Here is an 18,425-nt window from a genome sequence, read left to right as displayed (position 1 = left end):
ACATATGATGTGACTTGTTAAGCAAGCGTTCACCCCTGAACTTGTTTAGGGATGCTATAACAAATGGGTTGAATACTTAGTGACTCCAGACATTTCAGCTTTTCATTTTTAATCTAAAAACAGATTTCCAATGTGACATTATGGGGTATTGTGTATAGGCCAGTGACACACAATCTCAATGTAATCAGATTTTCCACGACAAAGTGGAAAAAGTCAAGGGGTGTGAATACTTCCTTGAAGCACAGTAGCTCTTCCATTAGTTACAGTATGTGCTGAATTATTCTGTCAAGACATCGTCATATTAAACACTGGGAAAGGACTTTTTTCCCCCAATATTTGACCCATTGATGTACTGTACAACATATCAAATGGCATGGCATACTAGTCCTACAATTTTAAAGGTTTAATACAGTGTTTAGTATGTAAAATGTATGAGATCAGAGCCCGGAATGCTCTCCATTGTAGACAGTGATATTCCTGCACTTCCAAATCTGACATTCTTCGGAAACCGACTATCCGCAATTGGTTGAAATCCAGCCCCAGAGCTCCATATGGACTCCATACGCTACAGTGGTAATAGCGTAAAGTCATTGTCATCTGGCCATGAGATTTAGTAGATTAAAAGAACATTTAGCAGCTAATTAGGTGTCAGATGGGTGCAGGTGTGATGGCACTACTCTCTCTCACCTGTTCTGCTGTGCATTCCTCCTTACTGATGGGCATCAGTGGGCTCCACAGGCAGCTGCCATTTTCCTAACCTGCTGTTACGCTGTTCCTCTGACACTAAGATCCACTATCTATCTCCACTACAGATGGACCTGGGCCAGGACTAACTACGTATGACATTTATGTCCTATGAACTCAGTGAGGAATTGGGCCTAGAACTTAGAATTGGGCCTAGAAATGATTAAGATAAAACATTTATTTGACAGTTCTGTCTAGTACATGAGAGCCATGCAAAGCAATTATCTCCTATAAGCAGCACTCTTTGACCTCCTGAAGAGTATTTGTGAAGATGCTTTAGACCCTGTCCTACACGTGGTTGATGAAAAACATACTAATGTGCTCTGTAACAGATGACGTACTGCAGTGCATCTCCTCCTCCTGGACTGCACCAGATTTGCCAGTTCTTGCTGTGAGATGTTACCCCACTCTTCCACCAAGGCACCTGCAAGTTCCCGGGCATTTCTGAGGGGAATGGCCCTAGCCCTCACCCTCCGATCCAACAGGTCCCAGACGTGCTCAAAGGGATTGTGATCTGGGCTCTTTGCTGGCCATGGAAGAACACTGACATTCCTGTCTTGCAGGAAATCACGCACAGAACGAGCAGTATGGCTGGTGGCATTGTCATGCTGGAGGGTCATGTCAGGATGAGCCTGCAGGAAGGGTACCACATGAGGGAGGAGGATGTCTTCCCTGTAACGCACAGCGCTGAGATTGCAAGCAATGACAACAAGCTCAGTCTGATGATGCTGGACACACCGCCCCCAGAACACGACGGACCCTCCACCTCCAAATCATTCCCACTCCAGAGTACAGGCCTCGGTGTAACACTCATTCCTTCGATGATAAATGCGAATCTGACCATCACCCCTAGTGAGACAAAACCGCGACTCGTCAGAGAAGAGCATTTTTGCCAGTCCTGTCTGGTCCAGCGATGGTGGGTTTGTGCCCATAGGCGACATTGTTGCCGGTGATGTCTGGTGAGGACCTGCCTTACAACAGGCCTACCAGCCCTCAGTCCAGCCTCTCTCAGCCTATTGCGGACAGTCTGAGCAATGATGGAGGGATTGTGCGTTCCTGGTGTACCTCGGGCAATTGTTGTTGCCATCCTGTACCTGTTCCGCAGGTGTGATGTTCGGATGTATCGATCCTGTGCAGGTGTTGTTACACGTGGTCTACCACTGCGAGGACGATCAGCTGTCCGTCCTGTCTCCCTGTAGCGCTGTCTTAGGCGTCTCACAGTACGGACATTGCAGTTTATTGCCCTGGCCACATCTGCAGTCCTCATGCCTCCTTGCAGCATGCCTAAGGCACATTCACGAGGTGAGCAGGGACCCTGGGCATCTTTCTTTTGGTGTTTTTCAGAGTCAGTAGAAAGGCCTCTTTAGTGTCCTAAGTTTTCATAACTGTGACCTTAATTGCCTACCGTCTGTAAGCTGTTAGTGTCTTAATGACCGTTCCAGAGGTGCATGTTCATTAATTGTTTATGGTTCATTGAACAAGCATGGGAAACAGTGTTTAAACCCATTACAATGAAGATCTGTGAAGTTATTTGGATTTTTACGAATTATCTTTGAAAGACAGGGTCCTGAAAAAGGGACATTTCTTTTTTTTTGTTGCTGAGTTTATGTGCCCATTTTCCAGGTTTCTATCCACAGACAACTATTTCCTGAGCATGGAATCAATGGAGGGCTGAACTGTGGACAGGCTCAATGAATTCCACTTCCTCAAACCTCCTCTCCATTATTGGAATTGCCTCCATCTTCTTTTCACAGTGGGCTAAAACGGAAAATGTTGGCACAAGTGTATTTTAAATGAGTTCAGACTTGCTACTATCAATAGGTTAATTTAGACGGCAGCCAAACTTCAAACATAAGAGTGTATGCCTTCTAAGTGCCCTGTGCAGCAAGCAATATTGACTTGAAAATATTTAAAAACTAAACCAATAGATGTGAATTTAAGGTATTTTGTACCCTAACTGTTTAACTATCTCAGTAAATAAAGAGTCATATATATATATATATATATACACTTTGATTCCTCTACACCAGACCCATCATTACAAACATTTATACTGAGTTATGATGTCAGTTACACTACTTCTAGTCAGGGACAACAGCAATGTGTAATGAACACGAGGGAGACAGAGAGCTGGTTTCAAGCGCAGGGCGCAGCAGGTGTTTATTTGTAAAGGACCACAGGAGGAGACAGGTAGCTGGGTCCAGGGGCAGGCAGAAGGTCATACACAGGGGGTCCAAAAGGGCAACAGTACAGGCAGGGAAAAGGCTAGTAACGTCGTCCGGGAGATCAGGCAATAGGTTGATAACAGGAAATCCGATAGGCTAAAGTACAGGCAGGGAATAGGCATCGTTAGTGAGGCAGGCCAAAACTATCATACACAGGAGGATTAAATTATGGGAAACTCAGCACTCCGAATAGAAGCGTGTCACAAACCAAACAATACCTCACAATGATGGGATGCAAAGAACCAAACTAAATAGTGTGTGATAATGACATACAGGTGCGTGAACAGGTGATCAGAATTCGGGTGATTGGGATCTGGAGAGTGAGCTGCGTTCAGGGGATCTATGTGTTTGAGAGTGTGAGCTGGAAAGTGAGCTGCATTCAAGGGATCTACGTGTATGAGAGTGTGCGTTGGAAGCAGACGTTACACAATGGCAATTCTACACTCAAACCAATTATTTACCAATAGCTAAAGCGGAAAGAAGATATTAGAGTATATTACAGCATCAGCGCCCTAAAAACTGTCTCTGAGAATGGGCCACTGTCTGTTAAATCTAATCTGCAGTAGACATCTTGCCCCAGGACCTTGATAACTTTGCTCCGATGGGTTGCGTGACTGCTGATGTCTGACTGAAAGTGCCCGTCGTCCTCTCTCTAGCCCTTCTCTCTCTTCACTCTCTATTCCATTTCACCCAACCGCCTGATTCCTTTTTCTCAACCTCTCCCTTCCTCTCAGAATCCTTCCTGAACTCACGAGGGAGATGATTGATCCACAAGTTTTTATTAGTTCCCCTCAGGGTTGAGAAACATGGACAAATCTCACACACCATGCCCGGGCTACATCTTAACCAGACCGGAGGCATGTGAAACAGGGATGAAGTGTATTTCCTAACCCAATTTTTTTTTTTATATGAGATATCTACTCCCCCCCCAAAAAATACTATCATGCCTCTTGATTAGAATTGCCCAACCAGTTCTCTGTGGGTATGCCTCAGTGACATAATCATTTGGACAACAATTGGGTTATACTAGAGACGGTTGTTTATACACACAGTCACAAATCCTTCTCAACCCTGACAGGACTGCAATCTCTCACTAAATCTCTGCATATCTTGTCAAACCAGGATATACTTTATAAAATATATGTAAAACATTTTTTGAAACCTGGCATGTCTATAGAGCCAGGGCACTCTGTATACATTTTTTTTGTTTTAAAGCTTGGCCGAGACATCTTTAAATAATACATTTCTAATGGAGACAGTGGGGGTATTGTTCCACTTCCCAATCCAGCTTCACAGTAATGCAGAGGGGAAATCACTGCTGTAATCGCAGCATAATAGATGTCTGATAAGAACAGCACACAGTGAAAACACTAGGCCATTCAGACTCCATCCCAGTTAACAGAACGCATGGAGAACATAGGAACATTGTATTTTTCTACCCTTGGGTTAGGAAATCGTTTTCCATGAAAGGGATACATGCTAGCAGATACCCATAGACTTCCAGGAATTGCGCTAACGCTAGTTAGCGTTGGCTCACGAAACTTACCTGTAACTTCCTTCATACTGGACACAGAGACATACAAATATATCCACGAGTTCATCTGACTCTGGGGGAGTAGATAAAGGGCTTCATTGGCAAAATTCAAAAGTACCCCTTTAAAACGAAGCCCGTTGTACTGTACCAACAGAGGCTATTTAGTGTCTATCAAATTGCTGTATGTGACTGTAGGCGGTTGTAGATTCGTCAGTCAGTTGAAGCAGAGAGCTCTAGAGGGAGAGACCGAGATGAACGACTGTAGATTTCTCTAAAAGCACAGCCCTCCGTCATCCCTCTCTCACTCCCTCCATCTCTCCATCCCTCCCTCCATCCATCCTTCCCTCTGCACTCCACAGAATCTCAGTCATCGCCCGTTAGCTAATTGTCAGCATGTCAGAGGCGATTTCTCTCTCCGATAGCAGGTCCGTAGTTTCCCTAATGTTCATATTCCCAAGGCTCTCTCTCCCTAAAGCTAGGATAAATAGGCTCAGTATCAGGCACAATCTGATATTGATGTCAGTTAATGTATCCGGTTGTGGTAGCAGCAGACTCTGATAGTTCTGATATGTGAGGAGCTCTTGCAGTGTATCAATCATGTTAAATTAAGACAACGGTCGGTAGACAGGACCGGAAATCTCGGGAAGCATCGGCCGGTCATTAGAGGAGAAAAAAATGGACAATATGTTTTATATTTCTGCTTCAAAGCTACAGTTCTGACTCATAGGGGTCAAATCAAATCAAATTGTATTTGTCACATGGGTCGAATACAACGGGCGTAGACTTTACCGTGAAATGCTTACTTACAAGCCCTTAACCAACAATGCAGTTAAAGAAATAGACTTAATAAAATATTTCCTAAATAAACTAACGTTTAAAAAAAAAAATCGAATCAATCAAAAAGTAACACAATAAATCAACATAACAATAATGAGGGGACCCATGCCAAATCTTTTCAGTCTCCTGAGGGGGAAAAGGTGTTGTCGTGCCCTCCTCACAACTGACATGGTGTGTTTGGGCCAGGATCGTTTGTTGGTGATGCGGACACCAAGGAATTCAAAACTCTCGACCCGCTCCACTTCAGTTCCGTCGATCTTAATGGGGGCCTGTTTGGCTCTCGTTTTCCTATAGTCCACGGTCAGCTCCTTTGTCTCGCACACATTGAGAGAGAGGTTGTTGTCCTGGCACCACACTGCCAGGTCTCTGACCTCCTCCATATAGGCTGTCTCATCATTGTCCGTGATCAGGCCTACCACTGTTGTGTCGTCAGCAAACTTAATCATGGTGTTGGAGTCGTGTTTGGCCACGCAGTCGTGGGTGAACAGGGAGTACAGGAGGGAACTAAGCATGCACCCCTGAGGGGCCCCAGTGTTGTGGATCAGCGTCGCAGATGTGTTGTTGCCCACCCTTACCACCTGGGGGCAGCCCGTCAGGAAGTCCAGGATCCAGTTGCAGAGGGAGGTGTTTAGTCCCAGTGTACTTAGCTTAGTGATAAGCTTTGTGGGCACTATGGTGTTAAATGCTGAGCTGTAGTCAATGAACAGCATTCTCACATACATAGGTGTTGCTTTTCTCCAGGTGGGAAAGGGCAGTGTGGAGTGCGATTGAGATTGCTTCAGCTGTGGATCTCTTGGAGAGGTATGCAAATTGGAGTGGGTCTAGCGTTTCTGGCATGATGGTGTTGATGTGAGCCATGACCAGTCTTTCAACGCACTTCATGGCTACCGACGTGAGTGCTACGGGGCGGTAATCATTGAGGCAGGTTACCTTCGCTTTCTTGGGCACAGGGACTATGGGGGTCTGTTTGAAATATGTAGGTATTACAGACTCGGCCAGGGCGAGCTTGAAAATGTCAATGAAGACACTTGCCAGTTGGTCCGCACATGCTTTGAGTACACGTCCTGGTAATCCACCTGGCCCTGCGCCTTTGTGAATGTTGACCTGTTTAAAGGTCTTGCTCACATTGGCTACGGAGAGCGTGATCACACAGTCAGACCGTCATCGTTGGCCGGATGAGATCACTTCTCGGTCGTGTTCCCCCTGCCTTCTCTGGAAGAGAAGAACTTGCGGTCAGGGACTTTGCACATGTCACTCGGGAACCTAGGGAAACTCCATGCTGTGACAAGTTTCTGTTCTTCATATCACTACTTCCCATTTATGTCACACACATGGTTAAATTAACACAATCAACTTTGCTCACTGAAGGGAGACTGGTAAAAGAGAAGGAATAGGTGGTGATATAAGTGACTCGATCCAGACACCTCTAAGGTGTAGTCTGATGTTGTTTCCTGGGCACAAAAGGTTACAGACTGTGGGTTGCCTGGCGCTGTGAGTTGCCTAGCAACCCTTTAGCCATATAGAAAGACTCTGGTTCTGATGAGGTCTATTATAACCACAATGATCTGTGTAAGAGAGAAGGAAAATCATACTAGTTCCCTTTTCATAATTCATAGAAATACAATGCTTTGAATCCCTCTTTATTATTGGGAACATGATAAGCTCATGTCTTTATCCCTATTGACTACAATAGCTATTATCACTCACCAACATTGCTTATCATTGACATCCTGAATAGGGTTTCTATTGAGCAGTTAAATGGTGGTCTGTCTCTATCCTGAGCTACAATCCCTTGACACTTTGAGGCATCACTAACACTGTATGTGTTTGCATGATTTGACAGATTCTTTTTCTGTTTATCAGCCCCATCTGTGTGCTGCGTGTGATCTGATACCATCATCACTCATAGAGAATGGCTCTGGTGAACCTGCAGAGAGGCTTATTCCTACAGAGAGCTTACACCCAGCCTGGGACAAACACCAGTCTCCCTGCATCCTGCAAACTCCTAACTATGCCAGGGATCATCTTCTAGATTCAGCTGCAGGCCAATTTCTTTCTTGGCTGGGTGGTCAGAGGGCCAAAACCTAAAATAAACAAAGAATTTGCAGACAGCAAACAGACTAAAACATAATAATTTCAAACCTTGTTTACATTTGTAGACAATCCCATAAATCTCCCTATTATGGGAATACTTTGAAACAGATTACACTATATATACAAAAGTATGTGGACACCCCTTCAAATTAGTGGATTCGGCTATTTCAGCCACACCCGTTACAGACAGGTGTATAAAATCGAGCACACTGCCATGCAATCTCCATAGACAAACATTGGCAGTAGAATGGCCTTACTGAAGAGGGCCAGTGACTTTCAACGTGGCACCGTCATAGGATGCCACCTATCCAACAAGTCAGTTCGTCAAATTTCTGCCCTGCTAGATCTGCCCCGGTCAACTGTAAGTCCTGTTATTGTGAAGTGGAAATGTCTTGGAGCAACAACGGCTCAGCCGCAAAGTGGTAGGCCACACAAGCTCACAGAACGGGACCGACGAGTACTGAAAATCGTCTGTCCTCGGTTGCCACACTCACTACCGAGTTCCAAACTGCCTCTGGAAGCAACGTCAGCACAATAACTGTTTGTCGGGAGCTTCATGGGTTTCCATGGCCAAATGGGTTTCCATGCCCGAGCAGCTGCACACAAGCCTAAGATCACCATATGCAATAACAAGCATTGGCTGGAGTGGTGTAAAGCTCGCTGCCATTGGACTCTATAGCAGTGGAGTGATGAATCACGCTTCACCATCTGGCTGTCCGACGGACGAATCTGGATTTGGCGGATGCCAGGAAAACGCTATCTGCCCCAATGCATAGTGCCAACTGTAAAGTTTTGTGGAGGAGGAATAATGGTCTGAGGCTGGTTTTCATGGTTCGGGCTAGGCCCCTTAGTTCCAGTGAAGGGAAATCTTAACGCTACAGCATACAACAACATTTTAGATGACTCTGTGCTTCCAACTTTGTAGCAACAGTTTGAAGAAGGCCCTTTCCTGTTTCAGCATGACAATGCCCCCATGTATTTTTATATATATATTTTTTTTTTCTTGCAAAAAAAAAAACCGTGGGAGGGGCCAATAATATAACCCGTGGGCCAAATTCGGCCAGCAGGCCATCAGTTGGAGAATCCTGCTCTATGGAGTAGCTGCCATGTGTGTGATTACAGGAGAGGGAGATAGAAGGGGGAGTAGAAGAGGAGCGGGAGAGAGAAAGAGAGAGAGAGGGAGAACTAGAAAGCGGGGGGGGGGGGGAGATGGAGAAGCCCTCTTGGCTCCTCCTCCGCAGAGCAGAGATGGCACCCAGGGAATCAGGCTTGTGTTCCACACCCAGCTGCTGCCTGCTTCCCTGCTTCTCCTCACCATCTGTGTTCTCTCCTCTCTGGGTGATTCACTCCTCAATCACCAAGCCCCCCAATACCCCTCCATCCACAAGCTACATATACAGCACTCTACAGAATACATTATTCACACACTTGATGGAGGAGGGGGTGAATTGAGCCACATATGTGTAGCCACTAGCCAGCAACAACTTTCAGGGGAGATGACATGCTCTTGCTAAAGGTGCCCTTCCAAGGTGTATGATCTTCTGGGTGTCAGTGTATTTGTAGAGTTAATCAATAGACGTGAATTCATTCCTTCACTAGCCTATGATTAAACCTGGAGGAGTGGAGTGTGTTTCTCCATAGAGATGCAGAGAGGAACTCTCCACCTCTCCTCTTCACTATTCGCTCTTTGTATCGCCAGAGGACACAAACAAAGACAAACAAGTCTGTGCAGCATTGTGTACCCCAAAACTCACCCCTCGCTCTGGGGAATGGGGGAAGGGAAACAGAGCGGGAAGAGGAGGAGAGAGGGAACGAGAAGGAGAAGCAGCAGAGCTAGGGAATGAGAGATATGGAGAGAGAGAGAGAGAGAGAGAGAGAGAGAGAGAGAGAGAGAGAGAGAGAGAGAGAGAGAGAGAGAGAGAGAGAGAGAACAATAGAAAGAGAGAGAAATAGCTGTGGGCAGTATTTAAATGAGTCTGGCAGTCAAACATACAGCTACAGCTGAGTGTGAATTAATTCCACTGTGTGCTCTCTCCCTGTCCTCTACTGGAGCTGCTTCCCCACAGCTCTCTGTAATCTAAATAAGACCTACAAAAAGAACGGAAAGGAGAAGTTAAAGAACAGGACCTGGTGGATCGGAAGAAAAGTCGATGGCTCCCCCTTTGTTTCTCCCTCTCTCTTCTCCCCAGTCTGCCTGGTTTCCTGACCCAGAGAGAGAGGCCCCGGCCTGGGGAGAGATGGGCAGATCTGGGGTACCGGGTCGGGTCGAACCAGGGAGCTGGGCCTTTCCCCTGAGTTCTACTACTCCCTACTCCCTCCCTACTCCTTCTGGTGATGCACCAGGGAGGGGTGATCCACATACTGTACTGTAGCAGCTGGCAGACACCACAGGTCATCAACAAATGTTCTGGGTCAGCTCTAGTCTGGTTTTAGAAGGCTAACGTGTGTGTGTGTGTGTGTGTGTGTGTGTGTGTGTGTGTGTGTGTGTGTGTGTGTGTGTGTGTGTGTGTGTGTGTGTGTGTGTGTGTGTCCTCCCTGTATGCCCCTCATATCGGCTGCAGTCTCTGATGTTTCTTATTTCTTCCTGTTTCATTATTGTGGATTATCACTCAGGTAATTCCATTATTCAGGGAAGGAGCAGATGGCTTAGAGCACAGAACAAGACCAGATAGGAATACTTTCAGCATTTAGCTTATTGAAAATTGACAATGCAATTTCTCTCTCAACCCTACTACCAGTATGCATTTACCGACTCAAATGTATTCTCTTTTTTGTCATGGTGGGATTGGTTTTGGCTTAAAGCGTAACAGATCAATTCTGGGCGGTTCTGGAATGATGTTTGTTGTATCGTGCCCTGGCTAAGTTAGAACCAGCCTCAGCAGACATGATAAGACTACAGCTCATACAGTAACACGTACAACAACAACAAAACTTGTGTTGTTGACTGAGCACATGTATGGTTCTTGTTATGAGGTCACCTGTTGTTGGCTGAGCACATATATGGTTCTTGTTATGAGGTAACCTGTTGTTGGCTGAGCACATGTATGGTTCTTGTTATGAGGTCACCTGTTGTTGGCTGAGCACCTGTTTGGTACTTGTTATGAGGTAACCTGTTGCTGTTGTGTTGGGGGATGAAACTGTCACGCTGAGAGGGCTTTGTCTGCTTTCTACCTGGCTTGTTTGGTCTGAAGGACACACACACACACACACACACACCACAGGAGGCTGCTGAGAGGACGACGGCTCAGAGTAATGGCTGGAATGGAGTGAATGGAATGACACCAACCACATGGAAACCATGTTTGATACCATTCTATTCCATTCCAGCCATTACTCTGAGCCCATCCTCCCCAATGAAGGCGCAACCAGCCGCCTGTGACACACACACGGGAGGGCTGGCACTGTCCGCAGGGATTCCATGGAAGCTTTTTGTCTTCTTGTTCTCATTGATCCTGTAGTCTGCTCCTGACACTAACACAATGGCATCACTACCAGTAGTCTCTGACTCAATTTATAATCCTAAAACAACTACGAAGAGATCGATTGACAACGGCGGCCCAATGACCCCTCTATGACCCCTCTATGACTCTCTCAGTGTTTATCACACTTCAACAATGTAGCGAGAGGAGTAAGGATTCAAGAGACTAGCCTATCACTATCAATGAAACACCAATTGGAAAGATTATTGGTAATTATTGCTAAGACAAGGTGATAGTTTGGCTGTGGTGGCGGCAGGTTAAGAGCTTTGGGCAAGTAACCAAAGAGTAGCTGGTTCGAATCCCCGAGCCAACTAGGTGAAAAATCGATGTGCCCTTGAGCAAGGCACTTAACCTTAATTGCTCCCGTATATCACTCTGGATAACAATGTCTACTGAATGACTAAACGGATGATGTTTAAGGACGTTTTTATGGTAAAACTGGTATACCACCATCCAAACACATCACCCCCCCCCCCACCACCACTTCATCCATAATTGAGCGTTCACGCTCTCTTCTGAGGATTCCAGAGTACTTTACGATCCTAAACCTCTCAGAGGTAAAACTCTTGACGATTCACTTCACCAGTCTGTGATGTGGCCAACATCTAGATTAAACGACGTATAGAGAAGACTGGAAGCTAGAGATATAATACGACACAACCTTGCAAACAACACGAAACTGGCCAGGCATTGATAGAACGGAGGCTGTGAGGGAGACGTAGGTGTTGAAGTTCACATTAACAAACAACATTATGGAGGCAACGCGGGGTGGTATATCAGATGCGAAATCGTGAAGCAGCGCCTATTTCTCCTGACTGACCTTGAAATGATTCTAACTTCTATGAATAAAATGTATAACATTAAAAAAAAGCCCTTGAGGTACTCCCAACTGCCTTAACTACCATTGTGCATAAATCATCTGGGAAATAAACTGTTATTCAAAACACTATAAAATCTTCTGCGTGGCATTGTCTTAGTGGAACAGTGGAATTACTGCACAGTACAGTGGTAGGGAACAAGGCAGTGCCAAGGCAAAAATAGAACTGTCTGATGTAAGACGTTAAGCCCAAAGGGTTCTTAAAGGTTATGGCACTGGAAAGACAGTTTGAGGAAAAAGATAAGTTGAGCTGTATCACTATATTACTAGGCCCTCTGTATGGTCTGGTCTCTGGTAGAGGGTATTATCCTATTGGGAAAGGGGGAGAGGGAGAGAGGGAGAGGTGGAGAGAGAGAGAAAGAGAGGTGGAGAGAGAGAGAGAGTGGGGAGAGGTGGAGAGGGAGAGGTGGAGAGAGCGAAAGAGAGAGAGAGAGAGAGAGCGAGCGAGAGAGCGAGAGCGAGAGAGAGAGAGAGAGAGAGAGATGGAAAAGAAAAGAAAAGGAAGAGAAAGAGTTGTATAGGATGTACAGTGCCTTCAGAAAGTATTCACACCTCTTGACTTCTTCCACATTCTGTTGTGTTACAAAGTGGGATTAAAATCGATTTAATTGTCATTTTTCGTCAACGATCGACACCATCTTTTTATTGTAACATAAAATGTTATAAAAATAAAACACTAATATACAGTGTTGTGATTAGATAAGTATTCAATCCCCCATGTTAGAATCACCTTTGACAGTGATTACAGCTGTGAGTCTTTCTGAGCAAGTCTCTAAGAGCTTTGCACACCTGGATTGTACAAAATATGCACATGATTATTTCTTCAAGGTCTGTCAAATTGGTTGTTGATCATTGCTAGACAGCCATTTCAAGCCTTGCCATACAGTTTCAAGCCGATATAAGTCAAAACTGTAACTAGGCCACTCAGGAACATTCAATGTTATCTTGGTAAGCAACTCCAGTGTATATCTGGCCTTGTGTTTCAGTTTATTGTCCTGCTGAAAGGTGAATTTGTCTCCCAGCGTCTGTTGGAAACAGACTGAACCAAGTTTTCCTCTACGATTTTGCCTGTGCTTAGTTCTATTCCATGTACTTTTATCGTACCCATCATCATGCTTGAAAATATGAAGAGTGGTACTCAGTGATGTGTTGTGTTGAATTTGCCGCAAACATAACGCAAACATTTGCCGCAAACATGTATTCAAGACATAAAGTTAATTTCTTTGCCACAGTTTTTGCAGTTTTACTTTAGTGCCTTATTGCAAACAGGATGCATGTTTTGAATTATTTGGATTCTGCACAAGCTTCATTCTTTTCAGTCTGTCAATTAGCTTAGTATTGTGGAGTAACTACAATGTTGTTGATCCATCCTCAGTTTTCTCCTATCACAGCCATTAAACTCTGTGACTGTTTCAAAGTCACCAATGGGCTCATGGTGAAATCCCTGAAAAGTTTCCTTCCTCTCTGGCAACTGAGTTAAGAAGGACGCCTGTATCTTTGTAGTGACTGGGTGTATTGACACAGCATCCAAAGTGTAATTAATAACTTCACAATGCTCAAAGGGATATTCAATGTCTGCTTTTTTTATGTATACCCATCTACCAATAGGTGTCCTTCTTTGCGAGGCATTGGAAAACCTTCCTGATCTTTATCTGTGTTTGAAATTCACTGCTTGACTGAAGGACCTTACAGATAATTGTACGTGTGGGGTACAGAGATGAGGTAGTCATTATTGCACCGAGTCCATGCAACTTATTATGTGGCTTGTGAAGAAAAACAATTATTGCCATAACAAAGTGGTTGGATACATATTAAATCAAGACATTTCAGCTTTTCATTTTTAATTCATTTGTAAAACTTTCGAAGAACATAATTCCACATTTACATTATAGAGTATTGTATGTAAGCCAGAGACACAACATCTCAATATAATCCATTTTAAATTCAGGCTGTAGAACAACAAAATGTGGAAAAAGTCAAGAGGTGTATTTATTTTCTGAAGACAGTGTATGGGTGGCGATCTTCCCAGGCCCATCGGTGGCGAAAAAACTATACCATCTCTGTTTATGTCGAAGAAGGGCCACAATTTTCCACTCCAAGGAGCAGATGGAGCAACATTTTTATATGAACACTAAGCAACTTTGTGAGAGGGAAACAAATTAAGCCGAGCTCACTCGCCTACACCGATTCCCCGCCAGGGCTTGTTGAGCTCAATCTATTTTCTAACCATCACAGAAGGAGGTGTGTGTGTGCGTGTACAGTATGTAGGGTTTCGTTGGTTATGAAAGCATCCACTGACAACAGAATACCTTGGGTGATAAAACACGCATGCTGATATCTCCTTCACCAAAGCAGCGGTCCACTTCGATCAATAATATCTCTGTAATAGCTGTGCCTAAGTGCCAAGACTGTATCTAAAACATGCACTAAAAAAATCACAAGGCCTTGTAGTACTGTACAAAAAGTTTATGTGGACAAGATGAGACTGTCAAGTGAAGAGGGAATGTATATATCATATCTAGTTATCTGACAGACTCGACACTTGGTAATGTAGCCCAGTCTGTCTGATGTGGAGGTCTGACATTTGAGGAGGGTTTATGATGTGGTAGGGATGGCATGGGATGTGCTGTGTGCGTGCGTGTGTGTGTGTGTGTGTGTGTGTGTGTGTGTGTGTGTGTGTGTGTGTGTGTGTGTGTGTGTGTGTGTGTGCGTGTGCGTGTGTGTGCGTGTGTGCGTGTGTACCTCTCCATGTGTTTGGGTCAGTGTGTGTGTGCAGGCGTACATCTGTGTTTGTGTGTGAGTGTGCATGTGTGTGTGTATGTGTGTAGCATACAGAGGCATTGTGGGATAGCCAGTCCTCCATGGCCAATGCTCCCAGTCTGCAGGTTATCAGGCTGCAGCCCCGTGCCTCTCCCACTGTGCCAGTCTACACACTGCGCCATCACTACCCATGATTCCATCTCTACCCCAGCTTTGATCTGCGCTTCACTGGCCTTCGGCTGCTACAGACAACAGACACAGCAGGCTGAATATGTTTCTCACTGTACGGCCCTGGGTGTAATGAGCCCTGACTTCAACTTTCAACACAATTCACGTTACAAAGGCAAAAAGTTACACACATGATTTATGTATTGTTGTATGTATCGTTCATTCCCTGTGTATGTACTGTAGGCATATTGACTGTATGTTCTGTATGTGTGTACTGTTGTAGACCTATCTTTATTATTTTCTTTGTATTTTTTTGGGGGGGGGGGTTCAATACTACAGATAGATTGAGGCTTCGATCAATTACATTTTCTGATCATTTCCAATATATATTTTTTGTAAATATATAAACTACCAGTCAAAAGTTTGGACACACCTACTCATTCAAGGGTTTTTCTTTATTTTGACTATTTTCTACATTGTAGAATATGGCAAGGACAGCTCAAATAAGCGACGAAAAACGACAGTCCATCATTACTTTAATAAGACATGAAGGTCAGTCAAACCGGAAAATCTCAATAACTTTGAACGTCTCATCAAGTGCAGTCACAAAAACCATCAAGCGCTATGATGAAACTTGTTCTCATGAGGACCACCACAGGAAAGGAAGACCCACAGTTACCTCTGCTGCAGAGGGTAAGTTCAGTTGAGTTAACAGCCTCAGAAATTGCAGGCCAAATAACTGTTCACAGAGTTCAAGTAACACATCTCAACTGTTCAGAGGAGATTACATGAATCCGGCCTTCATTTTTATTTAACCTTTATTTAACTAGGCAAGTGAGTTAAGAACAAATTCTTATTTACAATGACGGTCTACACTGGCCAAACCTGGACAAATGTGCACCACCCTATGGACCTCCCAATCACAGCTGGTTGTGATACAGCCTGGATTTGAACCAGGGTGTCTGTAGTGACACCTCTAGCACTGAGATGCAGTGCCTTAGACGGCTGCGCCACTTGGGAACCTCATGTTCAAATTGCTGCAAAGAAACCACTAATAAAGGACACCAATAAGAAGAAGAGACTCGCTTGGGCCAAGAAACACAAGCAATGGACATTAGACTGGTGGAAATCTGTCCTTTGGTCTGATGAGTCCACATTTGAGAATTCTTGTTCGAACCGCCGTGTCTTTGTGAGCTGCAGAGTAGGTGAATGGACAAACTCCGCTGGTGTGGTTCCACCGTGTGATTCCCACCATGAAGCATCCACAGAGCTGGGCTTTACGGAAGAGTGGCCAGGACAAAGCCATTGCTTCAAGAAAAAAATAAGCAAGCACGTTCGCCAAAAGGCATGTGGGAGACTCCCCAAACATATGAAAGAAGGTACTCTGGTCAGATGAGACTAAAATTGAGCTTTTTGGCCGTCAAGGAAAACGCTATGTCTGGCGCAAACCCAACACCTCTCATCACCCAGAGAATACCATCCCCACAGTGAATTACGGTGGTGGCAGCATCATGCTGTGGGGATGTTTTTCCACCGACAGGGACTGGAAAACTGGTCAGAATTTAAGGAATGATGTATGGTAAATACGGGGAAATTCTTGAGGGAAACCTGTTTCACTCTTCCAGAGATTTGAGACTGGGACGGAGGTTCACTTTCCAGCAGGACAATGACCCTATGCACACTGCTAAAGCAACACTCGAGTGGTTTAAGGAGAAACATTTAAATATCTTGGAATGGCCTCGTCAAAGCCCAGACCTCAATCCAATTGAGAATCTGTGGTATGACTTAAAGATTGCTGTACACCAGCAGAACCCATCCAACTTGAAGGAGCTGGAGAAGTTTTGCCTTGAAGAATGGGCAAAAATCCCAGTGGCCAGAGGTGCCAAGCTTCTAGAGACATACCCCAACAGACTTGCAGCTGTAATTGCTGCAAAAGGTGGCTCTACAACGTATTGACTTTAGGGGGGTGAATAGTTATGCACACTCAAGTTCAGTTTTTTTGTCTTATTTCTTGTTTGTTTCACCATTTTGCATCTTCAAAATGGTATGCGTGTTGTATAAATCAAAGGTTGGAAGGCAACAAAATATGAAAAATGACAAGGTGGGGGGGGGGGTAAATACTTTCTCAAACCACTGTATTTGGGGAGTTTCTCCCATTTATCTCTGCAGATCCTCTCAAGCTCTGTCAGGTTGGATGTGGAGCGTTCCTGCACAGCTATTTTCAGGTCTCTCCAGAGATGTTTGATCGGGTTCAAGTCCGGGCTCTGGCTGGGCCACTCAAGGACATTCAGGGACTTGTCCCGAAGCCCCTCCTGCATTGTCTTGCCTGTGTGCTTAGGGTCGTTGTCCTGTTGGAAGGTGAACCTTCACCCCAGTCTGAGGTCCAGAGAGCTCTGGAGCAAGTTTTCATCAATGATCTCTCTGTACTTTGCTCCTTTCATCTTTCCCGTCTCCCAGTCCTTGCCGCTGAAAAACATCCCCACAGCAAGATGCTGCCACCACCATGCTTCACCGTAGAGATGGTGCCAGATTTCCTCCAGATGTGACGCTTGGCATTCAGGCCAATGAGTTCAATCTTGGTTTCATCAGACCAGAGAATCTTGTTTCTCATGGTCTGAGAGTCTTTAGGTTCCTTTTGGCAAACTCCAAGCGGGCTTTCATGTGCCTTTTACTGAGGAATGGCTTCCGTCTGGCCACTCTACCATAAAGACCTGATTGGTGGAGTGCTGCAGAGATGGTTGTCCTTCTGGAAGCTTCTCCCATCTCCACAGAGGAACTATGGATCTCTCTGGAGTTCTCTCACCTCCCTGAACAAGGGCCTTCTCCCACGATTGCTCAGTTTGACCGGGCGGTCAGCTCTAAAAAGATTTTTGGTGGTTGCAAACTTATTTTATTTAAGAATGATGGAGGCCACTGTGTTCTTGGGGACCGTCAATACTGCAGAAATGTTTTGGTACCCTTCCCCAGATTTGGGCCTCGACATAAACCTGTCTCGGAGGTCTACGGACAATACCTTTGACCTCATGGTTTGGTTTTTGCTCTGACATGCACTGTCAACCGTGGGACCTTATATAGACAGGTGTGCCTTTCCAAATCATGTCCAATCAATTGAATTTACCACAGGTGGACTTCAATCAAGTTGTACAAACCTCTCAAGGATGATCAATGGAAACAGAATGCACCTGAGTTCAATTTGGAGTCTCGTACTGTAGCAAAGGGTCTGAATACTTATGTAAATAAGTTATTTCTGTTTGTTTATTTTTTTGCGAACATTTCTAAAAGCCTGTTTTCACTTTGTCATTATGGGTATTGTGTGTTGATTGATGAGGAAAACATTTCAATTTTAGAATAAGTCTGTAACGTAAAAAAAATGTGGAAAAGGTAAAGAATATTTGAATATTTTCCGAAGGCGCTGTATGTACAGGTTGTATTGTATACTTTTTGTATGCACTGTATATGCACTGTATATGCACTGTATATGCACTGTATATGCACTGTATATGCACTGTATATGCACTGTGTGTATGGTACATTCAATGGTACGTGAGGGGTTCTGCTTCGATATTGCAGACACATAAATACAGGGTATCTCATCCCCCGCGGTGATTTATAAATCTGTTGACATGTTTCTCCCCATCATCAGTCATCTCTTGCTGTAACAGCTTAAACACACTAAACCTATGAGCTGCTTCCTCTGATAACAGGAA

Source organism: Salvelinus fontinalis, chromosome 11, assembly GCF_029448725.1.
Source record: "Salvelinus fontinalis isolate EN_2023a chromosome 11, ASM2944872v1, whole genome shotgun sequence".
NCBI classification, from domain to species: Eukaryota; Metazoa; Chordata; class Actinopteri; order Salmoniformes; family Salmonidae; genus Salvelinus; species Salvelinus fontinalis.
Note: the sequence above shows the minus strand (reverse complement) of the source record.